The following is a 13,511-nucleotide window of genomic DNA, read 5'->3' on the forward strand; positions in this document are numbered from 1 at the left end:
TCCAGGATCTGCAAGGAAGGGTTCTTTGCTATCCAGGAAACCTATCTCCTCTGTCCTGTCACAGATGTAAGGTGACAAACACAAACAAAACCTGCCAAAATGACACCTTTGTGAGCACTGTGGTTAAGGCTGCCTGGCTTCAAACTCAAGCCTATCATTAACTGTGTGTCTTGGGCAAGTGACTTAACCTCTCTGTGTCCCTGTTTCTTCAGGGCAGGGGGTGGGGTGGGAGGGGAGGGGGTGGGGTGGGAGGGGAGGGGTGGGGTTGGAGGGGGTGGGAGGGGGTGGGGTTGGTAGAAAGACAAGAGGAAGGTGCTTGTCACCTGCCGGGGACTCCCTCAGACCACAGGGTACAACTCTCCTTCAGGTTTCTCATCAACCACATGACAGGAGGCGAGGCCAACCCGAGCCCCCACCTCCCCCTAGAGTTGGCCCAAGGGCTTGCGAAGGCCTTGAGGTTTTTTTTTGGGGGGGGGTAGGTTATTTGTTTGTTTTTGGAGATAGACTCATACCACCATGGCGCTCAAGTCACCTCAGGCTCCCCACACCCCTGCCTCGTTCTCCTGAGTGCTGGGATGACATGGATGCAGTATCACATGCAGCCTAAAGGCCACATGTATGTTAAAAGTACATGGTTAAAAAACATTCATGGACTTGTGCTGAAGAATGCAGACTTCTTAAGCTGTCTGATACATGCCTGTGTGTGCGCACACGTGCGCGCACGCATACACACACACACACACCTCTCTTAAAATAATGTTGTATATTTTCAAAATAAAGCACCACACAGCCTCACAACAATTGTGGCTAAGGTTTGTTCTTCCCTGGGGAAGAGAGAAGGCCTCGGTGACACCCCAGATCCTATTCCCTAAGTGTCTGTCCCTCTGCTGTCTGCTGCTTGCTTGCCCAGCCAGCCCCTCATTGACTCCTGAGTCCCAGGATGTGGTGGATACAGGGTGGGGCTGCTGGGCGTGTGTGCACACTCCCTCCCATGGCCTGCCTGGTAGACGGGCATCACCACAGACAGCTCCCAAAAGGAGGGACCACCCAGACCCCTTGCTATGAGGCCATATGTGTGCCTGGGGGCAAGAAGGGAGGCAGAGGGAGAGCAAAGGGCAAGACAGACGACGCACACCCCACACCTCTGCATCCTGCAGCCCAGGACACTAGCCTCGAGGAGCCCAAGATTGCAGCCCAGGACACTAGCCTCGAGGAGCCCAAGATCTACGGGGGTCCCCAGTTTTTTCACACAGCACCCCAGGAAGAACAAGCAGGTGCTACCCTCCCGGGGGCAGGCCAGACAGCCATACTGGTGGTCCCGGAAGCATCTAGAGGGCCAGCTTCTTGCTGCATTACCACTGTCCTTCAATCGCGTAAAGCACAGAGCCACTGCCCCAGCTTCTAGAGAACTTGCTTTTTGAAAAGGGGGTTCAGTTTGCCCACCACATCCTGTCTAACAAACCCATGTGGCTAAGGAACAGCAAGGCCAACCCGGCACTAAAACCAAGCCCTTCTGAGGTAGCAACAAAGTAGCCTAAGCAAAGCACTCAGGGGAGGCAGGCAGCAGCTTGCTTGCATCCCTACTGATGGGATTAGCATAATTCCCAGTTCCAACTCATTCGAATGGGCAATAGGAAACAAAATTAACTAATTGGTTAATTTGTTTTTAAAACGTATTTTTTCCCCTATAAATCATCCCAAACCATTGCCACAACTCGGGGAAATGGAGGCTTATGTCACTAGGAGGCTGCCTCACTATACACCCACAAGGAATGGTAACTGTCTCACACATCTTGTTACACACCCGCCCAGAGTGGGGTAAAGCTCACTTCTCCCCATGCGGGGTCAGCCAGCGCTCTTCCCTTCCCAGTACCCACTGTCCTGTCTGCTGAAGAACTGATGAACAACCGCCATGGTCCCCAGGCTCTGTCTAAGTGGACGGCAGCGGCGCAGGCGCGCAGTGCGGACACACCACGCCCAATGTTTGCCTCATCGAGATGTTGTGAGTTCTAGGATAGAGGAAGGAAAATGCACACATCCTACCTAGGCCTCGGTTTCCCTGGCTGTAAAGCAAGACCACCTGCTCCCTCCCCCCATTTCCCATGAGTGTGTGGTAAAGACCCTGCAGGAACCGTCTGGAATGGCCAGTCTCAAAGTGTGACCTTGGGGTAAAGGAAGTGGGATTGGGTAGGATCTGGGCTGTGAGGCAGCTGTCCCTACAGACACTACTGGAAAGACGGACTCCCTTTTTTCTCCATGACCCAGATCCTGGGAGTCCGGAGCTGTCGTGAAAGAGGCTGAAAGCACCCACGTTCCCTCAAAAGCCGCTCCTCCTGTGGTTTGGTCCCCTTCCCCTCCACAGGAACCTGCGATGCCAGCCAGGCCTGTGTGACCACAGCATGTGTGGCAGAGCATTACCTCTGCCAGGAAGGGATCACCAAACGTGACAGGCAGATCAGAGCTGACACCCCAAACTCTCTAACAGCACCTCAGCACCTCCCATATCTGTGGCTGTGTCCCCACACACACATCCTGCAGCCCCTCACCCCCACCCAGCCAGAGCTGACAACCTGGTTTATGGCCGAACAACCCAGGACATAAAGCTCCAGACTTCAAATTTCGAACTCAATTAATCCTGGTTGTCTGGAATCTTCCATTTTTGCAACTCGAAATTTAAGCATCAGTCTGAACAGGGTTGAGTATGCTGTGCTGGTAAAATGGAGTGTATCGGGCCACCCAGGAAACTGGGTGGGACCTTCTAGGCCCTGCAGAGCCTGCAGACTCTCTCTGCTCCCTGCCCACTTTACCACAAGCTCCACAGTCATCTGCCTTCCGCTCCTCATCCATGCGCCCCTCTCTGCTTCGAGTCGCCCATTCCTGCCAACTTTCCTTTGGGCAACTTGAAGCCAGCTCATGCTTTGAACCCAGCTCAAAGGCTGGCTTCCTGTCTAGGGACTTACTTCCTGCTGTTCCTATGAAAGTCATCTCCTCTTTGCTCCTACAGCCCTTTGCCACCAAGTGTCCCCGGCAGACATCAGTGTGGATGCAGTTGACAATTTGTTCTTGCCAAATGGGTGGATGGTGCTTCTACCCCAGGAGTGGCGTGTGCCAAGCTTCCCAGTGGAGATGCGGCCTTCTGACCACAAGGGACCACTCTGTCTCATCTGATCTCAGCTGTCTTCCTGGGAGCCTGGGACTTCGGGCAGGACTGGCTCCTCCCCAATCCCCTGCCTTGAGCATATAGCAAAGTAGGCTCCTGATAGATGTGCAAGAATGGAGGCTGTCTCTCAGCTCATCCCCAACCTCCCTGGCTCATTTTTCCCATCTGAGAGATGGAATTGTGGATGAGCGTGGGTGGTATAGTGGCATCACGTCAGATTTAAGATTAAGTGTTAAAAGTCTGAGGTCACCCTGATAGCCCCTGACAGCGTGCACATGCCATCCCTCCCACCAAGAGCAGCAGATTCTTTCTCCTCCTGAATCTGGACTGGCCCGGGACGGGCCTTAGCCAGAGGTGCAGCAGGGGTGATGCTTCTAGCAGACTGGGCCTTGTGGCGTCTGCCTGTAATCCTAGTTACTCAGGAGGCTAAGGCAGGAGGACCTCAAGTTCAAGGCCAGCCTGGACTAGAGATGGAGTTCAAGGACAGCCTGGGCAACTTAGTGAGACCTGCCCCTCCACCATCCCCTGAAAACAGAGAGAGAGAGGGGGAGGGAGGGAGAGGCTGAGAGAGAGAGAGAGAGAGAGAGAGAGAGAGAGGAACAAGAGCTGAGACTGAGATATAGCTCATGTTAGAGTGATTGTTTTACATGCAAGACCACCCTGGGGTCCATTCCTGGGGGCTGGAAATTGGGGGTGGGCAGGGATGAGGGGATAGCAGCCAAGCTGGGAGCTACATGCTCTTCTGCTGAGGGGACAGAGATTCAGAACCTGAGAATCCGGCAGAGGACAACCCTGATTGGACAGCTGGTCCCCACCCTGGTTGGCACATGTGACCTCACTGACAAACCTACCAGCAAATTTGACTGCCAGCCTGGGGCTGACACAGGGGCATCTTGTGTGTGGAAATCACCTGTGCCTGGCACAGAGGCACCCAACCCAACTAACGAGGCTGTCAGGGGCCTCTTCAGAGGCCCAGACCCTACACACTGGCTAATTCCCATAAACCTAACACCCGGGGATCTTATCCCCTTCTACAGCTGCTTGCTGTGGGCAGCTCCTCCATGCTAAAGCAGGGACCCAAACCCACCTCAGTGGTGTCAGAGTCCAGACCTTATGACCTCTCCTGAAGCCTGAAACAGCCCCACCAGTTGGCCCCCACCCACATCTGTGCTCATTGGTTGGTACTGTGCTCCTCAGAGCCAATCAAAAGGAAGAGAACTGGCCCAGAGCTCTCAACATTTGGGTTGCCCCGAGGGTGGCCAGCAGTGATGGGCAGTCCCTCAAAGATGCCCACGTCCTGGACCCAATTGACACCTCTGTTCTTGCACAGCAAAGGCGTCACTCGACAGTTGTGATTAATGGGAAACTTACAGGAATTTCAGGGGGGGGGGAGGAGTGTTACTCTGTGAAGATGTGTCTTTGCCAAGGCGCCTTCTGATTGGTTTAATAAAAGAGCTGAGAGGCCGGAAGCTAAGCAGGAGGTGTAGGAGAGACAGCAAGACAGAGGATGCTGGGTGGGAGGAAGAAGGCAGAGTCTCGGGACTTGCAAGTGATGCAGAAAGAACATGCTGTGTTGAAGAAGGTACCACCGCATGGCAGGGAGTAGGTAAGAAATACGGGTTAACTTAAAATGTAAGATTTAGCTAGCAAGAATTACAGTTAACAATATTTAGTCCATTAACATTTAGCAAGATTTGAAGAAAATATTCCATCGTCTATCCTATCTTTGTGTGTCTAAAGTCTATGTAACTTATCTCTAATCCTAATTAAGGAAAACTGTAATCATAACTATTTGTCTTCAACTCCCTCAAAGACCACAGAAGGATAGTATATAAACTCTAGAAATGACAGAGACAAGTCACTGCCTAGCCGGTCACCCAAAGTTCTTCTGTAATCTTCCATCTTCAGCCCATAGGCCATAGTGTGTCTGGCAGACTCCTCAGCAAAGCAGGAAACTTTAAACTGTCGTATTGGCAGTTTGTCTGTCACTTTTCTCTGTGTCCTGCAGACTGTCTGGAGGACTCTTCCATGAAGCAGGAACTCTGTAGCAATGTTCATCTTGAATCAGCAGTCACTTTTCTGTGGGTCCTGCATGTCCAGTTTATACAGCATAAAGTCAAACAGTCCAGACAAGAGCAGTATCTTGTCCAAATAGCTAGTCTTGCCATATTGAAAGCAAACTCTTACTTGATAAGTATTGTGTTATATAATTTGCTTTGTTAAGGTTAAAACCCTTCTTTTTATTTAGACAGAAAAGAGGAGATCATGGGAGATGTCATTCTGTAAATATGTTTCTCATACTGGTTAATGAATAAAGCACTGTTGACCAATAGGAAAGCAAGATAGGCAGGACTAGGAGACAAGGAGGATTCGAGGAAGTAGTAAGGAGGAGTCAGGATGGAGAGACTGGGGAGATCAGATGCCGGCCCCACTCCCCAGTAAGATGGGACCACGTGGAAATACTTAGATTAATAGAAATGAGTTAATACTTAAGAAAGAGCTAGCCAATAAGAAACAAGTAACTGGCCAAAAGCGTTATATCAAATAAAAAAAAAAAAAAAAAAAAAAAAAAAAAAAAAGATTTAGCTAGTAACCGGCCTGAGCTATCAGCCTAGCATTTACAATTAAAATTAAGCCTCTGAGTGTTACTGGGGAGTGGCTGTTGAGACACAGAGACTCCACCTACAGGGTGGTAAAGGGGTCCCCTTGCTATTAGCCAGTTGGATTAACTGTTAACTTGACACAACCTAGAATTTCCTGGGGGTTCTGTTCATTTGTTTTAGATTTTTAATTATGTGTGCATGCATGTGTGCCTCCAGAGCCCAGGGATGCTGGTCGGCACAGGGCTGGAGTTACAGGTGCTGTGAGCCGCCCAGTGTGAGTGCTGGGAATCATACTGAGGTCCTCTGACAGAGCCATCTCTTCAGCCCTGAGAAGAGAACCTTCTTGAGGAATTATCTAGCTTGGGCTGGCCTGTGAGCCATCTGTGGGCCCTTGTCCTGGGTGATTGTTAATAACCCAGCCCATTGTTGAGAGTGCCCAGGCAGGCAGCAAGGACTGCTTTACTCTTTGCCCCTGACAATGGCTCTGACGTGACTGGCTGCTTGAGTTCCTGCCTTGAATTTCCCCAAGTGACGACCGACGGACCGTGGCCTGAAATTGTGAGCTCAATAAACCTTTTCTTCTCCCAAGCTGCTTCTGGTCAGGGTGTTTGTCACAGTAAGAGAAAGGAAACCAGGACTGTGCCCGAACCTGTCCCTGGCTCGCAAAGGGACTCAGGCTCTGTAGACTGTTCAGACAAGTCATACAACAGGGACGAGCTCTGAACATCTGTCCTCACCCACAACCCTGGGCCACTCACTGTGCATGGACTACAGGCCAAAGGGCAGGCCAACCTAAGCAACTTTGAGGAGGAGAGGCTGGGGCCCAGGAGCTGAGCCAGAACACAGGCCTGCACCGCAGGGCCTGTTCCCGCCATCGCTCAGCAGTGTCCCCCATGCCCTCAAGGCCCTCTCATCCTTGAGCCCCAGGGGATGCTGGGTGTGCCCTACACTCTCTGCATCCATCTCCCTGACCACCCACCTCCTTGTACAAGAACTAACCCACCACCAGCCTGGGCCGCCATCTCTGAACCTGTACCCCGAGAAAGCAGAAGTGATTCTGAGCCCTGCTGACTCAGCTGCGGGTACTTCCAGCATTTCCACAGCACATGGACAGAGGACACCCAGGCACCCCCACCAGAGCCAGACACTGGACCCAGACTGGAGTCAAAGGCTGCTCAGATCCTGCCCAAGCGTATTTCAAAGCCCAATGCTTACTCAGAGAGGTGTATGCTGTTCTCTGCCCTCTGCACGAGTGAGTTCCCACAGCCTGGAGGAGGAAGCCAAGGGGCAAGGCAGGGAGCTGAATCCGGGAGCCGCTGGCTCTGGGGTCTCTGGCCGCCGCCAACTGCTGGCTCCTGTTGAAAGCACCCTTCCTTTGACAGCACCACGGAAACCCACGGCCTCTCTGTCCACCCAGCAGTACCACTCACTTGTGACCCCTGCGGCGAATATGCTGAGACTCCTGAACCCAGAAACAGCTCAGGGCCTGAGCTCCGAGGCAGCCCCAAGAGGCTGCCACAAACAGGCCCTTTCCCTGCATCCCAAGGCTGGCGCTTAGCACCTCCTTTTTAGAGGTAGCTTAGAAGGGTTCACTGTGGGGCACAGGGACCCAAATCCTGACCCCATCAGGAGGAGCCTGTGGGGTGTCACCCAGCCAGTCAGAACCTCACTTTAATAATAGGAGTCATGTAACTATCATGGAGGTTGCTAGGAGGAAGAATCTTGCTTTGCTCCATCAAACACGGAGTTGGCAATAGCAAACGTTTGTTGAGTGGATGAACAAAAATATGTGTTTCAAGTTTCCCGCCCCCCCCTCCCGGGGGCTGAAGGCACTTACGCCTGTCTCACTCTGGCTTCTGACTCTGCCGGGGTTTCCTCCCTTCAATCCCAGCACCACAGTGAACCCAGTTCAGCCATGATACTTCCATGCACTGTCTCCTCTCTGCATGAACAGTGTGGGACAGTCATGCTGTAAACCACCCTTACCGGGCACAGCCATGGGGCCTGTCTGTTGGGCTGCCCTTCTGGTTTTTGGGGGGTTTTGGGGAGGGCAGTGTTTGATTGCTTTTTCAGGTTGCATATTTCTGACTGCTTTATTTTGATAAACGGACTTCGTCTCTTAAAGTAACTGCAAAGCTCCCACCCGTGGGGGAACCGGTTTGATGGGACATGCTGTGTCCCATAAGACAGAGAGAGTTTCACTTCTCCATGAACCCTCCTGGCCTCAGCTGCTGCTGACACAGAGTATGCGGCTTCACAGAGGTCTGTGGATATTTGCTTAGGAAGGAAAAAGAAACTCAAGTGAAAAGCAAAGAATCAGAAACCTGGGCAGAGGGCAAACGGAAAAACCCTCGAGTGTTCCTCGAGTGCTCCAGTCAGCCGAGCTCCGTTCAGGGCATTGACGCCCTAGCCTCACCCTCAGAGAGCCTGATTCACAGATGCTGAAGCTCTAAAATACACCCATGAGGGCTGGGGAGGTGGCTCAGAGGCTGAGAAAGCTTGCTCTGCAAGCTTTAAGACCCAAGTTCAAATCCTCAGGTCCCACATTAAAAGCCAGGCATGACTGTGTGTGCCTGTAACTCCAGTATTGGGGGGAGGAGACATATGTATTCTGGGAGCTTCGTGGCCAGCCTGTCTAAGCCGAAACAGTGATGCCTGTTCAGTTAGTTAGAGAGCCTGTCTGAGTTACAGCAGTATGGTGGACACTGATACCTGTATCTTGCTCTGGCCTCTCTCTCTCTCTCTCTCTCTCTCTCTCTCTCTCTCTCTCTCTCTCTCTCTCTCTCTCTCTCTCTCTCTCTCTCTCGTGCACACGCACGCGCGTGCACACACGTGCAGAAAAGAAGCTCCCACCATTATTGTGATCCCAGCTTAGGGCCTACTCCAGAACCTGATAGTCACAAGGTCACAATGACCCCAGTGTCTTCGGCTCAGGAAAGAGGACACGGGTAGTTTTCCTTCACACTAATGTGGCTTGGGCATTAATAATCTGTGAAGAAACCTGTGTTAGGGTCTAGGGAGATTATGGCTCGGTAGGTGAAGCACTTGATAAGTCAGCAGAAGGACCTGAGTTTGAACCTCAGCACCCATGCAAAAGCCAGTTGTGGCAGTGTGATTATAATCCCGGTGCGGGGGAAGCAGAGACAGGAGGGTCCCTGGGGCCACCCGGACTAATTTACTCATCAAATGCAAGCTGCAGGAGAACAAGGTGGACGATTCCTGGGGAATGGCATAGGAGGTCAGTCTGTGGCTTCCACACGCATGCACACACACACGCACAAAGGTCTGTTCTCACATGAACATGCACACACACCATGCACACATACTCACACACGCACACCGTACTGGCCTCTGTGTGACTCAGGTCACACAGGCAGAGGCTGAGTGTCACCGACGTATGCAGTAACATCCAGAGCCTACAGGATCCGCATTAGCCAGTCACTGTTAGGTCCTATGTCATTTCACCTTTGTGAAAATAATACAGGGTAGCCCCTGTTCAAGAACCCCATTTTACAGATGTAGAAACTGAGGCATAAGCCCACCCTGTAGTTGTGGGGCCGTACGGAATCTATGGCGGCCTACCCTTGGAACCCTTCCAAGGCCTTGGACATCTAATCTGCAAACTGGGGTGTTACTAGAACCCTCATCACATGACCATGGTAGAGTGCAGAGACCACCTCCAGCCCTCATTCATAATCAAACATCTAAGACATGGGACTACAGTCCGTTCTCCCAGCCCATTTTACAGATGGCAAAACTGAGGCCCAGCTTCTCCATGGACCCAGCAGACACTGTTGTGTGCATAAGGTCATATGCAAGGGGTCAGAGGAGCTGGAGGACATAACACTGGGCTGTGGCCTAGGGAGTCCCAGGTCTCTAGGACACAGACAAGATGACCAACAGTTACAAGCCTTGTGGGAGGAGTTATCAGGGGGAGGGGGAGAGGGAGGGATGCAGTTTGGGGGAGTGGGGGGAGCCCAGAGCCACCACCCTGACTCTGGGAGACAACACCGTGACCTCCCACGTGACGGACACCTCACAAGTTTAAGCCAAACCTTTCAGAGGAGAATGCTGAGTCAACCCCTTCCACAGCCTGACTGAACCAGGCACGAGAGAGCAGTGAGCTAGCGAGCGAGCCTGGAGCTGATCACGCCTTTCTCTTGACAGACGCAAGAACACAGATCCCCTTGGAAAGGGGAAGGAAGGGGCGGCGAAGGGGAATCGGGGCTTTCTTAAGATACAAGGGCTCCTCCACTACTTCCTCGCCGTGTGACCTCAGATCTGAGACTTGCCCTCTCTGAGCCACATACACAGGACATCAAACTCTCAAGTGCCACTCCTGGGTCACTTCTAGGTGATGATTTTCCCCGCCAGGGCTCCCTCCTTGTAAATGCTTTGGGATGGTAACAGAGGGAGTGTGATGCTTTCAAGGCAGAGTTTGGCCAAAGGGCTCCTGTCTTCCATATGCAAAGAACTTTTAGATATCAATAAGAAAACATGAACATGGAGGTGGGCGGGGGAGTAGGCTTACACAGGAGAGTCAGAGATAACATGTGAGCCGCAGACTCACTATAGAAAATCAGAGGCCAGGGAGATGGCTCAGTACCCACAGATCCAACACTAACGCACAAGCTGACTGAGTGGAGCCCATTCTACAAGGAGAGATACATGGGGATGTGGGGTGGAGAGGTGCCTTGGCCCTACCTCAACAAGGTGATGGGTCAGACTCAGTAGACTTCCTAGGGGAGGCCTCACCCTCTCTGAGGAGCAGATGGGGGAAGGGAGTGGAGAGGAAGGAGGGGGAACTGGGATTGGAATGTAAAAAATAAATTAAAAATGTTAAAAAGAATCATGAAGGAGAGAGAGAGAGAGAGAGAGGTAGCCTACTCTGCCAGCATGAGAACTTGAGTTCAAATACCCAGAACCCACGTGAATAGCCAGATGTGGTGGTATACACGTGTAATCCCAGTGCTGGGGAGGCAGAGGCAGGATTCACAGCCAGGCTTGCCTAATCATCGAGCCCAGGGTCCCAGTGTGAGATCATCAGCAAAAAACGAAGAGGAGCAAAAGGAAGCCTATCAGGTAGGGGCAGATAGCCATGGGGGGGGCTTCAAGGCTACCACACCCCTATGCCATAGGGGGTATCAGCGTGCAGAAACTGCTCACACGTCCTCAAAGGGGTAGTGAGGGGCTGCAGAGATGACTCCGCAGCGCAGAGTACCAGCTGCTCTTCCAGAAGACCCAGGTTCAATTCCCAGCACCCATTTGGCAACCCACAACCATCTGTGACTCTAGCTCCAGGGGAAGTTGTTTCCTCGGGCACCTGCACTCATACACACAGACCCACATAGAGATCGACCCATGTACACATAAACTATGTCCTTGAACTCACGGAGATCCTCCTGCCTCTGCCTCCTAAGTGCTGGGATTAAAGGCGTGTGCCCCCATGCCCAGTGTAAACCTATTATTTTTAAAGTAGCTAGTGAAGGCATGGGGAGACGGCTGGTTGGGTAAGAGCATTTGCTGTGCAAGCATGAGGACTTGAGTTCGAATCCCCATCACCTGTGTAAAAAGCTGGGAATAGCCGCATGTGCCTGTAACCCCCAACATTGGGGGACAGAGAGAGTACAAGTCAATGCCTGGAGAGACCTGGTGGCCAAGCTACCCAAACCTGCCAGCCTCTGGGTCTGTAAGAGACATGGCCTCAAGTACACCACGTCCTCCTCCCTCGGCAAGCACATATGGACAGGAAAGAAGGGGAGGAGAAGGGGAGGAGAGTACACCACACAGACTGACAGACTAGGGGGGGGGGCATCGAGATGTATCCACAGGACCAATAACCAAAGCACAATCATTCTACCAAGCGTCCATTGCAGAGCCGCTCGCTCGTTATAATAAAAGCAAAATGAGAAGTAGACGCGACAGCAGTTACATCCATTACAACCGTGCCAGCAGTTACATCCATTACAACCGTGCCAGGACAACCTTTGCCGGCAGCCACCGAGCTGTCCTGACTGGACACCACGGAGAGCCTGCCGATGATGGCCTGTGGCTAGGCGAAAGTTGGGTTCAAGCTGGTTTCGGGGAAGAATGAACTTGAGACTGAGATGGCCACGCTGGTTTTTCACAAGCACCAGCGTGGCTCTTCAGGTCGGACTCAAGACTAGAAACTTTGACAGGCACCACCTTAGGAAAAGCGCTCCGGTCCCCGCCGGTGCGCCCCTTCCCGCCCTCTGCAGGACTCAAAGCCAAGTGCAGTACCTTCTCCCCAGTCTCCCCTCGGGCTCCCGTGGCTTCAGCCCTCCTCCTGCTCACTGGGCTGTGCTGGTCGGGACTGTTTGCTTGGAAGCGTTTCTCCCATTCACGCACGATTTCCTCGGAGCCCCGCCGAGCACAGACCCCGGGCACATCCTAAGCGCCTTTCTCTGTCCAGAGTTCTGTGTGGGACAGGGACAGAACTCAGCCTGAGAAACAGCTGGAGAGGGGAGAGGAGGGAGGAGCAGGAAGCGGCGTGGTGAGGGCGTGGGCGCCAGCTGCGCGGAGCGGGGGGCGCTAGAGGAGGCTGCGCGCGCCTGCCAGCCAGGCTGCGCTCCTGGGTGGTAGCAGCCCACTAGGGATGACCCGCCCCTTGGCTGGGAGCACCGTTGGAGCCAGAAATGGATCCTGGAGCCCAGGCTGCTGGGATGGGGGATGGGGAGTCCTGGCCAACCTGAAGACCTGCATCTGCCCTGTCTAGGGGCTGTCCAAACTCCAGGCCCTTGATCCTGCTGTTCTTGTTTTCTGAGTGCTTATTCCTGCCCAGGTTGTGGCCGATGAGTTCCAACTCCTTCATTGTGGCTGATTCCTCACCCAAGGAAGGCTCCACAGGCTAGCAACAATCTGCTCCGGGTTCCCACATCACAGCCGGCACTGACCTGACGGGCACCATGCTGCCCCTGCTGCCTGCTGGGTCTCTTGTTTAGACTGCTAAGTCCCTGAGGAGCTTTCTGCCCTAGTCTGTCCCCCCCCCCGCACCTAATACAGAGCCTAGGTTATTGACTATATCGTCACCAACAGCAGCAGAATATTTGAAGTAGCCAAGAACCAGGCAGGGTACTGGACACTTAGAGAATGACATTCACGCTAGGCACCCAGTACTTCATCCTCCTCACAGCCGGCCGTGTTGGTGGACAGGTGGTTTTATTTTCCTTGTTTATTGGTAAGGGAGCTGGGGCACAGAGAGGCTGAGTCTCTTGCCGGTTGTCACCACCCAGCTGGTGGATGGGTGGATGGCAGAGCTGGAGTCCAACCAGGCTGGATCCCAGTCCTTGGACTCCAGATGGCACAGCGGCCCTTGATGTGTGTGTGCGTCCACTGAGAATGTCTGTCGTGGCTTAGAAGAATGGCTCACCCACGACAGATGAGGATGCTAAGGCCAGCCACAGGAAGTCGTGCCCAGGTAGCCAGCGCGAGGCTGACATCTGAGACCGAGCTGAATTGTGTCTGAATCCATGCTGCCTAAAACTACTTACAGATGAGGAGAGGGAGAAGAAAGGGAGGGAAGAGAAAGTGGGGGAGGTAATGGAGAGAGAGGAGGGGGAGGAGAGAAGAAGAGGAGGGGGAGGGGAGGAGAATGGGGGAGGGAGGGAGAGGGGAGGGCAAAGACAGGGGCCTCGAACCCGCTTCACATTCTCGGACAATAATTGGACAGTTGGCCTCTCATCACCTGTGCCGGCGGGGCGTGGCCCTCACCACCTGTCTTCGTCTTC

At 53.0% G+C, this 13,511-nt stretch overlaps 2 protein-coding genes across 2 annotated transcripts in view; both read right to left on the reverse strand.

Annotated features, from left to right (window-relative positions):
- Cmklr1 (chemerin chemokine-like receptor 1) overlaps window positions 1-12,268 on the reverse strand; it is a 36,728-nt gene extending 24,460 nt beyond the window's left edge. The window contains exon 1 of the mRNA XM_051176446.1: window positions 12,025-12,268. The gene's annotated coding sequence lies outside the window, so the exon portion shown is untranslated. The remainder of the gene's footprint in view (window positions 1-12,024) is intronic.
- Window positions 1-13,511, reverse strand: part of Sgsm1 (small G protein signaling modulator 1) — a 641,040-nt gene that overhangs the window by 374,008 nt on the left and 253,521 nt on the right. The gene's annotated exons all lie outside the window — the stretch shown is intronic.

This window comes from Phodopus roborovskii, unplaced genomic scaffold, assembly GCF_943737965.1.
Source record: "Phodopus roborovskii unplaced genomic scaffold, PHOROB, whole genome shotgun sequence".
Lineage (NCBI taxonomy): Eukaryota > Metazoa > Chordata > Mammalia > Rodentia > Cricetidae > Phodopus > Phodopus roborovskii.